This window comes from Dermochelys coriacea, chromosome 6, assembly GCF_009764565.3.
Source record: "Dermochelys coriacea isolate rDerCor1 chromosome 6, rDerCor1.pri.v4, whole genome shotgun sequence".
NCBI lineage: Eukaryota > Metazoa > Chordata > Testudines > Dermochelyidae > Dermochelys > Dermochelys coriacea.
In genome coordinates, this window is record NC_050073.1 from 12,204,280 (window position 1) to 12,224,663 (window position 20,384).

Sequence of the window (20,384 nt, forward strand, 5' to 3'; positions counted from 1 at the left end):
TTTGTCATTGTCTTGGTTTTCTCTGCACTGATTTCCATGCCACATTTTGCGGAGGTTTCATCCAATTGTTTCACAAGGCTGGCAAGTTCATCTTTGCTACCTGCCAGGCCATCAATGTCATCAGCGAACCAAAGATTTGAGATGGTTCACCCCCCAGTGCTGACTGTGCATATGTGATCTTTTAGGGCATCAGTCATTATGCGCTCCAAGTAGATGTTGAACAGTGTAGGCAAAAGAAGGCAGCCTTGCCGGACTCCAACGGTGGTGTGAAACTACTCTCCTATTGTGCCATTGACGAGAATTGCACTGCTGGCCTTGGCATACAGTTGTTTAATGGTAATCAGCTTTCGACTAACATTGTACTTCTTCATGGTTGCCCAGAGAGCTTCGTGCCATACTCTGTCAAACGCCTTCTTGAAATCAACAAAGACGTGGCAGGCGTCCTGCTAGTGTTGTACATACTTCTCACATAAAACACGAAGGTTGAAAAATCTATTCTGTGGTACTTCTTCCAGCACAAAAGCCAGCGTGTTCTTCAGCGATGATATTCTCTGCTTGTGGCTTCAATCTGTTTGATCTGACTTTCAACATCACTTTACTGGGATGGCTAATTAAGCTTACGGTCTAGTAATTTTGACACAATTGCAGGTTGCCTTTCTTTGGCAGAGTGATGATTAGTGACAGTGTCCATGTGGAGGGCCACTCACCAGTCAGCCAGATCTTGATGAGCATATCTATTACTATTTCTCCTCCGAATTTTATCAGTTCAACTAGGATGTTGTCAATACCTGTAGCCTTTCCGTTCTTGAGCGATTTCACAGCTGTCTCCACTTCTTCATGCATTATTGGAAAGACATCCTCCTCTGTAGAATCTGGGCTGTCTAGGACACTAGGATCTCCATTTGTCTGGTAGTTGTATAGATCAGAGCAGTCGTTTGTCCACCTATTGATGATGTCGCTTTCTTCTGTAAGACTGTTCCCTTCTTTGTCTTGAATTGCATTAGCTTTGGTCCATCTTTCCTTCATCAGATCTTTTACAATCTGGAAGGCTCATTTACTATTTTTATTATTGATACACTCTTCAATTTTAGTGCATTGCTTTTCGATCCATATCTCCCTGGCCACCTTCATTCCTTTCTTGATCTTTCTGCCAATCGCTCTGTATTTATCAAATCCCTCAGTGCTGTTCTTGTCTCTTTGAGTTCTCTTCTAATATAACACATTTGCATTATTTCATTTGTGTCCCAAGGTTTTGTCTTCTTATGGCATTTCCCAAGGATGTCCATTGCTGCCTCATTAATTACCATGTTAAAATAGTTGGTCATTGTCTCTACGTCTTCTTCTAGAGCAAGCAGCGGGGCAAATTTTCTGCTGATCATTGCTTGGAATGACTCTTCAATGCTTCAGTCTCTGAGTCTTTCTAAGCCCAACTTGATTTTTGTGAACTTTGGCTTGACAATTTTCTTTAGCTGCAGCTGGAAGTTTAGCATCACAAGGTCATGATCACTTCCAATATCAGCACTGTGGAAACTCCTAACTACATGGATTAACATAAGGTAATTATCCATCAAGCAGTTTATCACAAATGTTAAAGAGACTTGTAGACAATGACATTATTTCACCCAAGTTTTATCTAAATATGAATATTTCCTTTTGATCCCTAAATTAACAGAATACAGCCCTAGACAGGAACAGTTTGGTTACATTGTTAACCTCTAACAAGATATAGGTAAACAGACTACTACAATTGCTATCTTCATCCAGTTCTTTAACAATACAAGTTTACATTTCAAAGCTCTAGTCTATCTAACATTGCTTTGCTAGCTACTTGTAAGGAATAGCCCTAATTACCATTTACATATTTCCCTAATATATGTCTTCAAAGGTAGAATATGGATCATTTACCCTGCTAATTGCTTAACCCTTTCTGGCTCAGCATCACAGGAGTCAAAAACTGTCTGAAGACTTGTTAATTCTCTATGCGGCCTTGCATTTCAGATACTTAAATATTCATCAGCCAGAGAAGACAATATGTAGCAATTCTTAACAGCAGAATAAGTCCAACCTGCAGCCAGTGAATCACAAAAATATTTCACACCATTTCTGTACTCCGAGTCTTTAGTCTACAGAAGAAAAGACATCCTGCTTGCGTTGTACCCGGACTCTGATGGCTGGATGCTGCCTAAACTACAAGCATGACACCAGGTTTTATCTTCTGAAAAACTTGCAACTCTTTGCTTGTCTTTTCATCTATATGGCTTTCAGACAAGCTGTGAAAACAAAAATGAACAATGGCAAAAAACTATAAACCTAAAGTCAAATTAGTAAATATTTATCAAGAATTTAATGGAAATGAATCTTAATGGAGCATTGAAATTTTAAAAGCACAGATGTCAGGAAAGTCAGTGTTAAAGTTACAATAAGAAAATACAGTTTTGGAAAGTATAGAATTGCAAAAATAAGGTCCTCCAACAATACTAATTCTGCCCTCCTAACCCCTCCCATCCCATGCACCCTCCATATCAGGTCGATGTGTGTCTAACAGCATCAGAGAGTAACATGTTATATCTCAGACAACTGGGCAGTTCAGCCAGGAATATCTCAAACCACACATTACTGTGGAGTTTTGTCTGCAGACATCTTAAATCCCATCCAACACACGTCATGTAGCTGATTATATTTAACCAAACTGGAAAGGAAGAGGAGATGTAAGTTGTTCACTGAAGCAGGGAGCTGGACCACTGTGGAGAGTGAATATGCAGGGGCTGACAGGAGGAATGTCTATCCTGGAGTGGGAAGGTCTTGGAAAGACCTTTGGTGTGTTTGGGAAGAATCAAACCACTGCTTTGATTTTCCATTTAAGGCTCTGGATTTACTGTACAAACATTAATGAATTTAGCCTCAGATCACACCTGTGAGGTAGCTCAAAGGTAACCCCATTTGACAGATGCGGTAACGGAAGCACTAAGAGATTAAATTTTCAAAAGCCTGTTCAGCCAAATCTGGCAGGCTGGGCAGCTACAAGGGTTTCCTTTTTGCTGCTCTGGAAGCTCAGAGTGTTATTTAAAAGAAGTGGGGGACATTAGTCATACATCGGGGTCTGGTGGGAGTATGGAACAAAAGGAGAGAACAGGGTGTGGTTAAGGGCTCAGCTGCTCATTCTGAATTTTTAAAGCCCTAGCAGGGGTCCCATGTTCCCAGACAGGCGCTGTTCTCATCACAAGAGACATGCAACTATCTCAGAAGGTTCAAATTCACACCCTCACCTCCTGGCCAGGCATTAGTTCAGACAAGAGCCACCATACCCCGAGACCCCACTGCACACTGATTACCAAGGCCCAAAACACACTGGACAAGCACAGCAGCACAAGGAGTCATGGAACTATGAAGAACAACACAGATAGAGCAACTGTGGATTCATGGGGGAGAACTGGGGAGAATAAGGGGGAGAGGGCCCAGAGAGGAGTGGCACATATCCCTGAGGTTGAAGGGATGCAAGGGGAGAGACAGAGAGAGCGGGGAGGGGCCTGTGAGGAAAGTCTCTTCCCCAGGGGGCTGCTGGAGGGACAAGCAACACTGCAGTGAAGTAACTCATATAGCAGCCCCCATGGCTTTAACAAGGAGATGGAGATGAGGGCTTGTCATGGGGCGGGACTCACCCCTGCTGTGCCGCCTGCTGGTCTCTCAGGGAATTAGCTCTTCCAACCTCTGGAGCGCCCTCTGCAGGCTGGTGTCCTGCTTGCCGCTGGCCCCCCGGGTCCCTCCCAGACCCCAGTGCCCCTTTTACCCAGGGTGTTGCCCCCTGGCAGTACACCCACAGTCTCTGGGTCTCCCTCCCTGGGGAACCCCCACCCACTATCCCCACCTCGGCTCAGTCTTTGGCTACTGCCAGTCACCATTGAGCCCCTACACACTAGGGTGGACTGCAGTGTATAAGCCAATCATCACAGGCAAGGGGAGTTTGGACCTGCTGCCTCTGCCTACCCATGGGCTGCCCCCTGCAACCCCAGTACCCTTTTTTAGGCCGTCTGCCAGGCCTGCAGCTTGGGGCTTTTCCAGTCTGGAGCCTCCCAGCTCCTCTGGCCTTCCCCAGCCCAGCTTCACCTCAGATATTCTGCTATGTTCCCCAGCAGCCAGGCCCATCTCTCTCAACACCTAGAGGAGACTCTCTCTGCTTCTGACCCACTGCCCTCTTATAAGGGCCATCTGAGCCCTGATTGGGGCGTGGCCACAGCAGAGCCTGTTCCCCAATCAGCCTGGGAACTGCTTGCTCCCAGCCACAGCCCTCTCCTGGGCAGTTTTAAGCCCTTTAAGCCTGAAGCGAGTGAAGCATGATATGGTGCATGTCTATCAGGAGGTCCTGGAAGCCCATCAGCAATCAGTAGAGGCAGATCAGGAGGTGCTGACCAAGGTCTTCCAGCAATGGGCCCAGAACCATTCCCCATAATCAGTATTAAATGTAGAAATGTAATTTTATGTACCACGCAGACAGCCAGGGGCACAAGCCAAAGCCTTCAAATGGTATCCGGGAAACACCACATACTCCTGTGTTTCTACACAAAATCATTAAGGATCTCTGGGAAGCCAAGGAAATTCCTCAGGACTTCAAATATGTCATAGTTACAGTATGCAAAAACGAAGGGAACAAATCTGACTGTGGTAATTATGAAGGTATCTCCCTGCTATCAGTAGATGGTAAAATCCTAGTCCACATTTTGCTCAATTGGTTTGTCAAAATAGTATCAGAGAAGTTGCTACCAGAGACCCAATGTGAATTTAGATCAGGTTGGAGCACCACAGACATGATTTACTTTTGTGAGACAGATTCCAGAAAAATGCATTCAACAAAACATGGAATTGTATGCTGTCATCACTGATCTTTTAAAAAAGTTTGAAACTGATGAGAAATAGCCTCTGGAAAATTCTAGAAAATTTTGGCTGCCCCACCAAATTCATTATCCTCATATGTCAATTCCACTAAGATATGACTGGTCAAGTGTTCTCAGATGGTGGCTTCTCTAAACCATTTCCCATATCTAATGGGATGAAAAAAAGACTGCAAGCTGGCACCAGCCCCTTTTGGTCTCTTCTTTCCAGCCATTCTGAGTTATGCAACCGATAACCTTCAAAAGGGCATCTACACAAAATACAGAATTGATGGAAAACTTTCCAATATCCAAAGGCTTACTGCAAAGAGAAAGTTCTTGAGAAACTCAAACATGAAGCCCTTTTTGCAGATGATTGTGCTCTATTTAGTCATAGTTAAATGTGACCTACAGATTATCCTTGATAGATTCTCAGAGGCAACTGTAGCAGAGAGAAAAAAAGAGAGCCTGGGTGCAAGATCTGAGGTCTGAACCAGAGGCTGTGAACCAACATCAGGCCATGTAAGAAAGCAGATGCTTACGAGTTCACCGTCCAGTACATGAAATTGTTCAAGTTGCTGCTAGCATTGCTAAAATATAGATACTTCTAAGAAGCATTAGACACTAGATATTTATGTAAATATATTCCAGAAGGCTAGTACAAATACACCCCAATCTAGCACAAGATAAGATGGTTTAACTGAATAATGAATAGGGACGTTTTGTCCGAGATATCCAGAATAAGGCACAAGAGGGAACAAACATGTCATGAAACACGTAAGGTGGTACATAAGTTTTCTATTCCAGTCTATAAATGTCTCAGTCTATAAATGTCAGGGTACCTCACCTTAACCCTTTGTGTGACCTAGGGGACAGCAGAGACTCCCACTGCTGTCTGAGCCGCTCCTTGCCATGGGACACTCGTTGTGCAAGTTGTTAGGATTGTGTCTTGAGGGCAATAAACCTGGCCAAGTGCCTTTGTCACCCAACCATGCCTTCTCTCTGAGTAACATTGAGGTCTGCTGAATCAGCAGGCTGCACTCTCTGCTAGTGCTGATCACACTGGACCTCAAAGCACAGACACACTGAGCAGCTGTAACAGCTTAGCAGCCTTGACAGCGTCAGAGCAACAACAGTTCAATCTTCAGAAACTAAACAGTTTGGACTCACCATCATCCTGGAAAAAATTGAAGTCCTCTTTCAATCAGCTCCATCAACTACTACTACTACTCCTGAGCCAAACATCACAATTGATGGTACAGAACTAACAAGCATCGATCACTGTACATGCTTGGGTAGCACCATCTCAAACGATGGTTCCCTGGATTAAGAAATATGAGATAGAATATGGAAGGCAAGTCAGGCTTTTAGACTTTGCCATTGGATGCTCAACCAGCACACCATCAAACAGTCAATACAACTGATTTTACATATATAATTAGTTCCATATATATATATATATATATATATATATATATATATATATATATATATATATATATATATATATATATATATATATGTATATATATATAGTGACAAAGTTCCTCCTCTACCTTGGTAGGTCTTGTGCTTATTGGCGGATTTCCTCTCCTCGGACATTCACAGCAGCCCTCAGTTTGGCCGTTTTCATGAACCCACAGTCCAGGTCAACTCCTCCTGTGTCTAACAAGGAGTTGGGAGGTTTGGGGGGAACCTGGGCCCGCCCTCTACTCTGGGTTCCAGTCCAGGGCCCTGTGGAATGCAGCTATCTAGAATGCCTCCTGGAACAGCTGTGCGACAGCTACAACTTCCCATGGCCTCCTCCCAGCATCTTCTTTATCCTCCCCATAGGATCTTCCTCCTGGTGTCTGATAATGCTTGTACTCCTCAGTCCTCCAACAGTATGCGTTCTCACTCTCAGCTCCTAGAGCCTCTTGCTCCCAGCTCCTTACATGCGCACCACAAACTGAAGTGAGCTCCTTTTTAAACCCAGGTGCCCTGATTAGCCTGCCTTAATTGATTCTAGCAGCTTCTTGATTGGCTGCAAGTGTTCTAATCAGCCTGTCTGTCTTAATTGTCTCCAGAAGGTTCCTGATTGTTCTGGAACCTTCCCTGTTACCTTACCCAGGGAAAGGGACCTACTTAACCTGGGGCTAATATATCTGCCTTCTATTACTCTCCTGTAGCCATCTGGCCCGACCCTGGTCACAATATTCATATGGGAGTGAAACCTGGGCAGCTTACAACAGACACAGTATGCAACTTAAAAAATTCCACATGTGCTCTCTACACTCTATTCAGAAAATCAACTGGCAAGACAAAGTCTCAAACATTAACATCCCTGAAAAAGCAAAAAGCAGCACTGAGGCAGTGATCATCCAAACTCAGCTTAGATGGACAAGTTGTGTTATCAGAATGGGCAACAACAGACTCCCAAAGAAAGTTTTCCATGGTGAGCTGAAAAATCAGAAAGCTCAGGAGGGAAAGTCAAAGAAAATGTTTCAAAGACACCCGTAAGCAGAATCTACCTTATGTGGCATAAACAGTAATAACTTTGAAGACGTAGCCAAGGACCCACATGAATGGAGAGCTACTGTCAATAACAGTTGTGACCAGTTTGAGGAAGAGACAGACAAGAAAAACTGATTGAAAAAAAGGGCCAGGCATCATGCAAAGTCTTCCATGGGAGCCTGCATGTTTATGTGTGACATGTTTGTGGTCTTGCTCCTCATAGGTCAGACTATACAGCCACATGAGTATACGTGCAATGCTGTGACATCATCATCAGATATGATGGATAGCCATGCATGTGTTCGTAATAGATTTAGCAATGACTGATTGGTCTGGTGTTAGGAAGGAAATAACATTGCTACTATGTGCAGTTCACAATGGTGGACCAGGGGAGGATAATCCAATTGCGTCTTTGTATTATTTGGTGAATATTTTAGAAATCCAGATGGGGAGGGGGGTAATTGTTTTGTAAAGGGTTCACTAGCCAAAAATTGACCAAAATTCTATATTTTGGCTGAGAACATTTCAACTAGAACTGGTTAGAAAATGTTTCCCTCCCTCCATCCCCCTCACCCCCAAAATGTTCAACTTTTAGTTGGGGGGCAATCCTGAAAAAACAAAAATGTTTTAGTTTTCAGCTGAAAATTTTTGAATATTGAGTGTTCCGTTTTCTGAAAAGGACTGAAAATTTGAGAGGAAAGCAGATATTTCATGTGCAATTTTTCATTTAGTTCTAACCTCAATTTTCTGTCAAATGAACTTTTGACAAAAAAAATTTCAACAGTTCTGCTGCTGTCTACTTGTCAAGCTGTGAACTTGCCCACTGGGCTTTCCACAGGTGCTTGACTAAAATAATAAAAAACTCCTCAAATCTTACTTTGTGATCAAGGAATGCCAGTCACTGCAGCTTATCAAACATGGCATTTCCATCTTTTGGGAAATTCCACTATTTTGACTTTTTTTTCAGATCCTAAATTGAAGAGGTTGAAATATTAAATCTTTTCACAAACAAAATATTCAGAAAAAAATTGATTTGGGAATGTTTAGAAGTTTTGGTCCATTTTCCATCTGTATGAAATATATCAACATCACTACATCAAAACATTCTGTATCAGCTCAGGCTGACATTGCTGAATGTGCCTGCCAGAGCTGCTACTGTGTCTCTCGGGATCCCTGCTGCCTCCATTCACCTCACTCCCTGGCCAGACTGTCTCCCGTGATGCACCACAGTCTCTTCCTGTGCCTGAGCTCTGTAGTGCAGGCCCATCCTGGGAGATGAATGCTGGAAGGAGAATGCAGCCCATAAGTGAGAATGTGGGGGATGGGGAATGAGGGACCCAAACTACAATTCCCATGGGGCACTGCTGCAGTTCAGGCAGACACCTGACCTGAAATGAAATGTTTCAAATTGATTTTCGTAACAAAAAAAAAAGCTGAAAGAGCTTCACAAAAATCAACATTTTCCCATACAAAATTTCACTTAGGAGAAAACCACATTTTCTATCAAAAAATATATCAGTGGGAAATTCCAAACCAGCTCTACAAGCTGCTGTACAAACACTTGGGGAGATACTCTCCATGCCCTGAAAAATCTTACATCTCGTGAGAAACACACACTGGGGAGAATTCTCCCTCCTTCTACAGCTCCTGCACACTGCTGCAGCAGCATACAGGGCAGGGCAGTTACAACCCCTTAGCTAGCAGGGAGTGGGGAATTCCCCCAGTACTAGCATTGTGCTGGACAGTCTCTGGCTGCTTTGTCAAGCCCCAGAGGAGGTAGGAGGTAGGAGGTGGGAGGAGGCAGATTGCCTAAGTTACACTGCCTTGACCAGCCTGGAGTCAAAATGGCACAAAAGCCACTTAAAGCCACTTTAGACCCCCTTCCCTGGGTTGCACTTGTGTGTGCAGCGCCTCCTGGAGGCACAGAACACACTTCCACCCTCAGCCCATACAGATCAGCCCAATTCCCCTCATTGGTCCATGCAGTCCATACACAGCTAGGTGACTGGAAGCCCAGCACACACTGTGACGGATTCTTTTGATACAGAAAGCAGAAGTCACTTACTCGAGCTTCTCTAACTTGCAGTTTGGGTGTTTCAGTCCTTCACACAGAAGCTTCACTCCTGAATAACTCAGCTTATTACCACTCAGGTTCAACTCTCTCAGGGACCAGTTTGTGCTGAGCAGAGAGGAGAGATCTTCACAGCAATCATCAGTCAGATGGCAATCCCAAACCCTGCAGAGATGGAGACAGGCAGAGTGAACAGAGAGGAACTGACCATTTCACTCCATTTAATTCATTCACCAGTGTACTGAAGCACTGGCGACATCTACAGTTCAGGCTGCTTCAGCATTTCCCCTCTGGTGCCATGATTCAGTCCCTCAGGACTTTCTCAAACTTACCTTTGGCTGAAATATTCCAGTTCTGCTCACTATTGCCTAAGTGTGAATGTCTTCTTGAAGTTTGAGATAAAACAAACAAATGCTATTTTTGAGAATGAGGCAAGTCTGAGGGAGGGATAGTGGGAATACACTTTCCTTTGTTGTCAAAAACTAAATTCAAAACTTAAAAGGAAGCCCAAAACTCCCACTCCAGTGCTTGTGCGAGTGCATTGTTTCTTTAAATTTGAGGAATGAAGCCAGGTCTGAGGAGTGAGGGCAGGCTCCAGGCAGAAGCTCGAGAATGAAGGGGAGAGAATAACTTTTGGGATAACAGTGTTTTCCTTATTCTAATAAGGTTCCTTGTTCATTATCAGAAGAAATCAACTCTTTCTATGACCCTTGACCTTTTTCATATGAGAGCACAAAAATGCATGTAGATGTAAAGTTAACACTTCTGGGAGAAATGGCCCTTACACTGGGAAAGTGCTGTACAGTGTCGTGCAGAAAATAGATTTTCTCATGGCTGTTATGAATGTTTGTGTACACCATAAGATTAAATGTACAAAACCCACATTTACCTGCCCAAATAACTGTGCACACAATTTAGTAATTGTATATCCAGTTGCTCCTGAAAATGCATATCCAATTGCTCCTGCAAATTTTCATAAGTGAAAATAGGACCTCAAAATATTATCAGTGCAAAATTAGACAGGACTTTTGCAAAGGCTGGTCTAACAAGGAAACTATCAAGGAACCCAGCAATGACTTACACTAATTTCTGCAGTTTACAGCTGGGATGTTTCAGTCCTTTACACAGAATTTTAAATTCCTGAATCTCCCAGTTTATTCCCACTCAGCTCCAGCTCAGTCCGGGACTGGTTTGAACTGAGAGCAGTAGAGAGATCCTCACAGCAAGCAGCTGTGAGATGGCACTGCCACAACCTGCAAAGGGAACAGAAAGAACAATAACCATCTCCTTCCATAAAGGAGTCAATATTCACTTCACTTAGTGCAGTGACACGTCCTTCTTTCTGGTAACTTGGTAGTTTCACTATCTATAAAGCGTGTCTGTATGTCACCCAATGCATTTTAATTATTAAAATAATGTATGTGATGAGTTCCTGACTCAAATTGTATTTGTACACAGTGCAAGAAGATTTTCAGAATATTTCACATAGAGTCCCACAAAAATACAGAAATTGGATGATCATCCAATAATATGACTTCACATTCTGTGCATGATTGGCAGCTTTGGACACTGCATGTCCAATTAGGTGTGTCTTGTGGCGAGGTCTCCCTTTTGACCTTGCACAGGACAGAAGAGGGTGAAGTTGAGTAGAAAGTTGAGGGGCACAGACAGCTGCAGCGGCACAGAAGCCAGCACACAGAGCTGTAAACAGGAGAGTCTGAGGGGGAGTTTGAAAGGGGCGTTTGCGTTGTGGTGCTCGTTGGGGGTTTGGTTTTGCTGTGGGGGGTGGTGATTTGGTGTGGTTTGTGTTTCCTAGACTAACAGGATTTAGGTGGGAAGGCTATGACAGATACAGAGGCAGCAGTGGGAGTGACCCAAGCAGTGGAGGACACAATGAGGATGACGGGATGTGGAAGCTGCGGTATGTACATGATCCTGGAGGGGCCACCTGGAAAGATTTTCATCAGCATGAAGTGCCATCTGACAGAGCTGATGGAAGAAAAGATCCGAGGATTGGAGATGCAGGTGGAAAGTCTGGCTGAGTTTAGAAGGGGGTTTGAGCTGATTATGGAGCAAAGACATGAGGCAGCTGAAGGGAAAAGCTCAGATTTGCAGATGGAAGCAGGACCAAAGAACTCTGAGAGGAGACTGCTGGGTGAAGAAAATGGACAGTGGAAGCATGTGACTAAGAGAACCAAGCAGAGGAAAAGACAGGCTAGTGAAGGAGAAATAGAGCTCAAGAACAGGTTTGCAGAGTTGGAAAATAAAAAGGGGTACAGCAGGTAGTCACTGAAGGTGGAAGGGCAAGGAAGAAGAGAAGAACAGCTAGTCCTGTAGGAAAAGGGGAAGAGTCAATGGAGACAATACCAAATATGAGCCCCAGGAGGATATAGGATGGGTTGCAGAGGATTACAAGGGAGAATAGGAATGGAAAGGACTTGCAGCCAGAGGGAACAGGGGATAGACCAGAGAATCGCACTGTCACCAGGAAAAGGCAGGTCTATGTGATCGGGGACTCCTTACTGAGAAGAATAGAGAGGCCTGTAACCAGAGCTGATCCAGAGAATAGAAGGGTGTGCTGTCTACCGGGTGCTGAGATACAGGATGTGGACCTGAGGTTGAAGAGGATCCTAAAGGGAGCAGGAAAGAATCCACTGATCATCCTTCATGTGGGAACAAATGATACCGATAGATTCTTGCTGGAACGTATCAAGGGAGACTATGGCAGGCTGGGGAAGACACTTAAGGAAATCGAGGCTCAGGTGATCTTCAGTGGGATTCTGCCTGTTCCTAAAGAAGGGCAAGGATTATGACTATCAACAGATGGCTCAGGCAGTGGTGCTATAAGGAGGGCTTTGGGATGTATGGCCACTGGGAGGCATTGATGGACAGAGGACTGTTCTCTCGGGATGGACTTCATCTGAGTAGGGAAGGAAATAGACTTCTAGAATGGAGGCTGGCACAACTGATTAAGAGAGCTTTAAACTAGGAGTTTGGGGGAGATGGTTGGGAGATGTCCAGGTAATCTCCACGCCGGATTTTAACATTGAGAGGGAAGACAACGAAGTAAGAAAGGATACAGCCGTGGGTAGGAGAATGGACATAAGGAGGAAGGGCAGTGTGGATACCAGTCTAATAGGTGATACTGGCTGTAGAATGACCGCGCCTAATCAGGTAAAGAATGTGAGTGAGGCCAAACAGCAAAAATTCAGATGCTTGTACACCAATGCAAGGAGCCTAGGTAACAAAATGGAGGAACTAGAGCTACTGGTGCAGGAAGTGAAACCAGATATTATAGGGATAACAGAAACATGGTGGAATAGTAGTCATGACTGGACTATGGGTATTGAAGGATATTTGCTGTTTAGGAAAGACAGAAATAAAGGTAAAGGTGGTGGAGTAGCATTGTATATCAATGATGAGGTAGAATGTAAAGAAATAAGAAGCGATTGAATGGATAAGACAGAGTCAGTCTGGGCAAAAATCACATTGGGAAAGAAAACTACTGGAGCCTCCCCTGTGATAGTGCTTGGGGTGTGCTATAGACCACCGGGATCTAATTCGGATATGGATAGAGCCCTTTTTAATGTTTTTAATAAAGTAAATAATAATGGGAACTGTGTGATCATGGGAGACTAACTTCTCAGATATAGACTGGAGGACAAATGCTAGTAATAATAACAGGGCTCAGATTTTCCTAGATGCGATAGCTGATGGATTCCTTCATCAAGTAGTTGCTGAACCAACAATAGGGAATGCCATTTTAGATTTGGTTTTGGTGAGTAGTGAGGACCTCATAGAAGAAATGGTTGTAGGGGACAACCTTGGTTCAAGTGATCATGAGCTAATTCAGTTCAAACTGAATGGAAGGATAAACAAAAATAAATCTGCGACTAGGGTTTTTGATTTCAAAAGGGCTAACTTTCAAAAACTAAGGAAATTAGTTAGGGAAGTGGATTGAACTGAATAATTTATGGATCTAAAGGCAGAGGAGGCCTGGGATTACTTTAAATCAAAGCTGCAGAAGCTATCGGAAGCCTGCATCCCAAGAAAGGGAAAAAAATTCATAGGCAGGAGTTGTAGACCAAGCTGGATGAGCAAGCATTTCAGAGAGGTGATTAAGAAGAAGCAGAAAGCATACAGGGAGTGGAAGATGGGAGGGATCAGCAAGGAAAGCTACCTTATTGAGGTCAGAACATGTAGGGATAAAGTGAGAAAGGCTAAAAGTCAAGTAGAGTTGAACCTTGCAAAGGGAATTAAAACCAATAGTAAAAGGTTCTATAGCCATATAAATAAGAAGAAAACAAAGAAAGAAGAAGTGGGACTGCTGAATACTGAGGATGGAGTGGAGATTAAGGATTATCTAGGCATGGCCCAATATTTAAACAAATACTTTGCTTCAGTCTTTAATGAGGCTAATGAGGATCTTAGGAAAAAGAAAAGGAGTACTTGTGGCACCTTAGAGACTAACAAATTTAACAAATAATAAAGGTGCCACAAGTACTCCTTTTCTTTTTGCGAATACAGACTAACATGGCTGCTACTCTGAAACCTAAAAGAAAAGGAGTACTTGTGGCACCTTAGAGACTAACAAATTTATTAGAGCATAAGCTTTCGTGAGCTACAGCTCACTTCATCGGATGCATTTGGTGGAAAAAACAGAGGAGAGATTTACTCTGAAACCTGTCATTATGCGAGGATCTTAGGGATAATGTTAGCATGACAAACGGGAATGAAGAGATGGAGGTAGATATTACCATATCCGAGGTAGAAGCGAAACTCAAACTGGCATATGAACTTGCAAGCCCATTAGCAAGAATTTTTAATGAATCTGTAAACTCAGGGGCTGTACCGTATGACTGTAGAATTGCTAACACAGTTCCTATTTTTAAGAAAGGGAAAAAACGTGATCCGGGTAACTACAGGCCTGTTAGTTTGACATCTGTAGTATGCAAGGTCCTGAAAAAATTTTTGAAGGAGAAAGTAGTTAAGGACATTGAGGTCAATGGTAAATGGGACAAATACAACTTGGTTTTACAAAAGGTAGATCGTGCCAAACCAACCTGATCTCCTTCTTTGAGAAAGTAACAGATTTTTTAGACAAAGGAAACACAGTGAATCTAATTTACCTAGATTTCAGTAAGGCATTTGATATGGTGCCACATGGGGAATTATTAGTTAAACTGGAAAAGATGGGGATTAATATAAAAATTGAAAGTTGGATAAGGAATTGGTTAAAGGGGAGACTACAGCAGGTCATACTGAAAGGTGAACTGTCAGGCTGTAGGAAGGTTACCAATGGAGTTCCTCAGGGATCAGTTTTGGGACCAATCTTATTTAATCTTTTTATTACTGACCTTGGCACAAAAAGTGGGAGTGTGCTAATAAAGTTTGCAGATGATACGAAGCTAGGAGGTATTGCCAATTCAGAGAAGGACCAGAATATCATACAGGAAGATCTGGATGACCTTGTAAATTGGAGTAATAGTAACAGGATGAAATTTAATAGTGAGAAGTGTAAGGTCATGCATTTATGAATTAATAACAAGAATTTTAGTTATAAGCTAGGGATACATCAATTGGAAGTAACGGAGGAGGAGAAGGACCTTGGACTATTGGTTGATCACAGGATAACTATGAGCCACCAATGTGATATGGCCGTGAAAAAAAGCTAAATTTGTCTTGGGACTCATCAGGCGAGGTATTTCTAGTAGAGATAAGGAGGTGTTAGTACTGTTATACAAGGCACTGGTGAGTCCTCATGGGGAATACTGTGTGCAGTTCTGGTCTCCCATGTTTAAGAAGGATGAAATCAAACTGGGCTACTAGGATAATCCAAGGAATGGAAAACCTGTCTTATGAAAGGAGACTCAAGGAGCTTGGCTTGTCTAATTTAACCAAAAGAAGGCTGAGGGGAGATATGATTGCTCTCCATAAATATATCAGAGGGATAAATACCATGGAGGGAGAGGAATTATTTAAGCTCAGTACCAATGTGGACACAAGAACAAATGGATATAAACTGGCCATCAGGAAGTTTAGACTTGAAATTAGACAAAGATTTCTAACCATCAGAGGAGTGAAGTTCTGGAACAACCTTCCAAGGGAAGCAGTGGGGGCAAAAGACCTATCTGGCTTCAAGATTAAGCTCGATAAGTTTATGGAGGAGATGGTATGATGGGATAACATGATTTTGGCAATTAATTGATCTTTGACTATTCATGATAAATAGGCCCAATGGCCTGTGATAGGATGTTAGATGGGATGGGATCTGAGTTACTACAGAGAATTCTTTTCTGGGTATCTGGCTGGTGAATCCTGCCCACATGCTCAGGGTTCAGCTGATCACCATATTTGGAGTCGGGAAGGAATTTTCCTCCAGGGCAGATTGGAAGAGGCCCTGAGGGGTTTTCGCCTTCCTCTGCAGCATGGGGCAGGGGTCACTTGCTGGAGAATTCTCTGCACCTTGAAGTCTTTAAACTATGGATTTGAGGACTTCAATAGCTCCGACATAGGTGAGAGGTTTATTGCAGGACGGGGTGGGTGAGATTCTGTGGCCTGCATTGTGCAGGAGGTCAGACTAGATGATCAAAATGGTTTCTTCTGACCTTAAAGTCTATGAGTCTATGAGAAAGACAAAATCTCGTGTGGAAAGGCAATTTCAAGCTATTCAACCTCTGCCACAAGAAAAGATATGGAAAATAGGCACCTTGATGCTTAGCATGATACCCTGCAAAGAATTAACTGGGAGCATCAGGTATTTCAACTTGTAATCTAATTCTAAACATCTGTCTATAAGGTTACACAGTCCACAGCAAAGGCCACAGAAAGGGACGATTTATATTGCACTGAACAGTGGCCATGGTTAACAAGCAAAGCTCTTGTAGAGGATGAGAGCTTTGGTCATCTCATTAGACTAGTGGAGTGCACTACCAGTTTCCCTGCAGATTTCTTGCTTACACTATGATCTCTGATTCATCTTATTTTTAAATGAAAACATTTTCAATCATTTTTTTAAAAAATGACCAACAAAAAGCCATTGGCATTTTGGAAACTAACAAAGTTTAAATGATTCTGAAATGTTCACTGTGTTTCCTTTAGGTTTTTCAAACAGTTCCACTGCCCATCCTGCATTCACAGTTTGGGTCAAAGAAAGAAGGGGGTGCACACTTGAAGACTGCCTCGAATCCTATCTCAAGGCAAGGTCAAGCAACCAGTTAGGAGGGGCAAGAGGGATGGGGGGCATAAGAAACCCTAAAAGCCAATGAAAAGCCTGGCCTTGGCCAGAACACGACCTCACTCCCAGATTCATGACCCTCCAAAATGGAACATGACCATAAGTTGTAAAGGGCGGTCCCAGGGCCATGCACTACAGGTTTAATTATGCCTGCTCAGAAAGAGGAGGGAAAAGGGGAAAACTCTACAGGTGCACAGAGCTTTGGATTATGCTTGCTTGGTAACCCCAATAAATATCGCATTGCCTGCACTTCAGACTCTGGTCTTTTGCTTTTTGTCTGCGTGATGGGAGGGTGAGAGGAAGCCCTAACGGTATGTGAGTTTGTGGTTATGGAATTCAATGAGAATGGAGAAGTAGAGCTGCTTGGCTAAGATGGTGGAAGAACTGAAGGAAGTCAGCACAGTGGCAGGACTCCCACCACTGATGCTCAGTGAAGGATCCATCAACACCAATTCCAGCAGAAGCTTAGGATTTCCTGCCCTGCATATATTGACGGTAGTAAACCACTTGATAGCACTCATCACCATGTAATTTTGACAGGTTTCCACACCATTTTATGGTTTACTTCCCACCCTCTGGTCCTGTTTCTGGCCATGTACATGTTTGGCACCATCTGACATTTTGGATTTTTTTTCCATTTTTTATTTTTGTATTGGGGAATGTTGGGGGTGCTTGTGTGCATGTTATGTTTGGTTGGGTTTTGAGAGAAAAATTAAAGAAAAAAGAGAAAAGGGGTTATTTTTAAATGAATACAGATGAGAAAAGCAAGAGAGCCTGTCTCGTTGAGCACATGGCAGAGAGAGGAGTAAAGAGGGGTTTTAAAAGTGCTTTAGAGAAAAAAGAAAGTTTTTAGGAAAAAATAAGGGTTATTTTAAACTAAAGAATAGAGATGAGAGGAAGAAAGAAAGAAAGAGTGCAAAAATAAAGAGAAAGAAAATAAAGGAGAGAGAAATTAAAGAAAAGAGGATTTTAAAGAAAATAAAGATAGGGTTGTTTCAAAGTTTCATGAAAGAGGAAAATTAAAGAATCTTTTGTTAGGCTGTGAGAGAAATTAAAGAAAAGAGGAAAAAATAAAGGTAGATTGTTAAAGAAAGAGGAAAATTAAAGAAAATGGGTTTTAAAGAAATTAAAGAATAGAGATGAGGTTGTTTCAAAGATTGTATGAAAGAAAAGGGGAAAATAAAGAGTTTTAAAGAAAATAAAGATTTATTTGTTACGTTGAGAGAAAGTTTAGTGAGCACATGGTAGAGAGAGATCCTTTTTGTTAGTGCACACATGACAAAGAGATTTTAAAGGAAAGAGAAGAGGAGAAAAGACAGTGTCAGTGAGCATATGGCAAAGAGCGAGAGTTTAAAGCCTGTGTCACAGGGCACATGGCAGAGAGAGAAGAGGAGAACGAAGCACCTTACCCCCGCCCTGTCTGTAGAGAAATGATAACATTTTGGATGGTGAGCCTTGGAAGCAAACCACGCCTCTCGGTCGGACCAGTCAGAAACTGTTCTATAGCTACATTATAGAAAGCACTTTCCTGAACCAATCATATCATACCAAGATTTTACAAGAGCCCCCTCCTCCACCCAACTGTGTGAAAATGTAAGATAAACACTGACCGATAGTTATCTGAAGAAACAAACCCTTTGCTTGATTCTTTTGCTAACGTAAAAGACAACACTGTGACTGAGTTTTGTAGGGAAATAAAGATGCACGTTTTAACAAAAGATGTTCTACTGTAAAGATTGCCAGAGTATAATACAGAAATCTCAAAAAAAATACACCAGCTTGCTTTTTAAAGTTTTGCCCAAAGTATAATATGAAAACTCTCTCTCGCAAAAAAAAAATAATAATAATAATACATCGGCTTTCTTTTTAAAGTTTTGCCTAAAGGAAAACTTCTGTAAAGAAATTATGCAAAACACACACTGGCTAAATTAAAATGAAAAACAGCTTAAGTAAAAGAAGCTATTTTTTAAAACTTAAACCAAGGAAAGTTGTAAAAACCAGGTTTAGTTTCGTACTAGAAATTATATCAAACTTCTTTATTCCATTTTCTTAAAATTTTACTGAAATTGACTTTATCTGTAAGGAGTCCTTTTAATTTAAGCTTTATAAAGGTGAGTGTCATATCCTTATCATTTACAATAAAAGTTTAAAAAGACAAAAGCCCTGTGGGAATGAGTAACTCCATAAAGGAGTAAGATAAATATCCCCCACCTTATTATTTGAAGCTGTTAACTACTGCAACAAAATCATTTTTATTAGGAATAAACCTATATTAGCATGCTTTTATAAAAATGTTAAAAGACAAAAGCCATGGCTTTGTGATTGCATGAAGTTCAGAGACAGCCTCTGACACGGTTGTCTGAAGAAACAGCTCCCCACCCCAATGGAACACTATCGGTTCTTTTGCTAAACATGCATTGTTTAATCATATCAAATAAAGTTCTTAAAAAAAATAGTTTAAAAAGTTTAACATGAAAAAACAGCATTGGTCATTTTTAAATGAGATGAACATAACAAGGCCTCTTTAGGGATGTTTGTATGCAATGAGGCCTTTTTGAAGCACTGGGCTTTTTAAAAAGCTGTTAATTTTTTGCAGAAAAAAAAATAGGTTCAAAATTAAATAATGTAAGCCTAAGGAAATGCTAAGGTTTATTCAGTTTCCATAACTAAATATTATCATCTTTGTGACACAAAGATTTTAGTCTAAAGGACAAGCCTAGTAAGAAAACCCCTGTTTACAGGAATGTAAATTGTAAGAAATAGCAATATTACCATTTAAAGTAAAAATAAATGTATTAACAGGTTCTTTTAAATTTTTTAAATTGACTTAATAAATATATAAAATAAAATATATAAAACTCTTTAAAATAAAAGTTTAAAGGAGAGAAATTATGTAGCAACAAGACCTCTCCTTTTTTTCCTAGAAGAAAACTGTGTGAAAGAGGTAAATACAAATTGCCCCCTCACCTTGTTATTTGAAGAAATTACTTTTTAAAAAAATTAATTTTCAGGGACCCCCCTCCCCCTGTTTTAAAAAACAGGTTTAGGCCTATAAATAGAGAAATCTGGACATAGCATTCAAAGAAATATTGCTGGCATAAGACTTCTGCCATCATGGGAGCAACAAAATGGTAAGAGAAAATACTATTTTGTGTATGCCATCATGGTGTTTATGCATGTTGGGCGTTAGGCAAAAAATAATAGCTTTTTAATTTTAAATAGGACAGTGCCTTTTCCCTTCAAATATCAAAAGGGTTAACAAATTTTGGTAGATGTTTAATATTTTACAGAATTATGGTTTGTTCTTGAAAGAAAGTTTAAAGTTTTTATTTTTTAATTTAGACCAATATGGAAGTCAAATTCAGCAAAGGATAGTTTTTCCTGACAATATAGAAGATGGTATGGTTGGTCTTTTTTTAATACGTGTTTGAAATAACTGTGTTTATTGGAATCAGGTCAAAGCAGTGTACAAATTAAAACAATATATTTTCCCTCCTATAATACTAATGGGTTATGCATTTACATGTGTAACGGTTTTTGAAATATATATGCAGGGGGTTAAACACTTGTCATGACTATGCTATAAAGGATGTGCTGCTTTCTGTAGTGATAAGAGAAAATTTCTCCTTCCCATCTCTTTTTTTACACTTTGGTGTTTGCCTTACTTAAAATGATGTTAGTAAAAGGAAGATGGATTCAGTGTTCCCTCTAATTTTTT

General features: G+C 41.5%; 1 protein-coding gene and 1 long non-coding RNA gene across 2 annotated transcripts in view; one reads left to right on the plus strand and one right to left on the minus strand.

Moving 5' to 3' along the window:
* LOC119857534 (NACHT, LRR and PYD domains-containing protein 3-like) overlaps nucleotides 1-20,384 on the plus strand; it is a 133,827-nt gene that overhangs the window by 50,780 nt on the left and 62,663 nt on the right. The gene's annotated exons all lie outside the window — the stretch shown is intronic.
* On the minus strand, nucleotides 10-10,663 carry LOC122460666. Its single transcript, XR_006282120.1, has 3 exons — nucleotides 10,511-10,663; nucleotides 9,424-9,594; nucleotides 10-2,270 (listed from the first exon to the last, which is right to left on the minus strand). It is a non-coding gene; the product is annotated as an uncharacterized LOC122460666 (long non-coding RNA).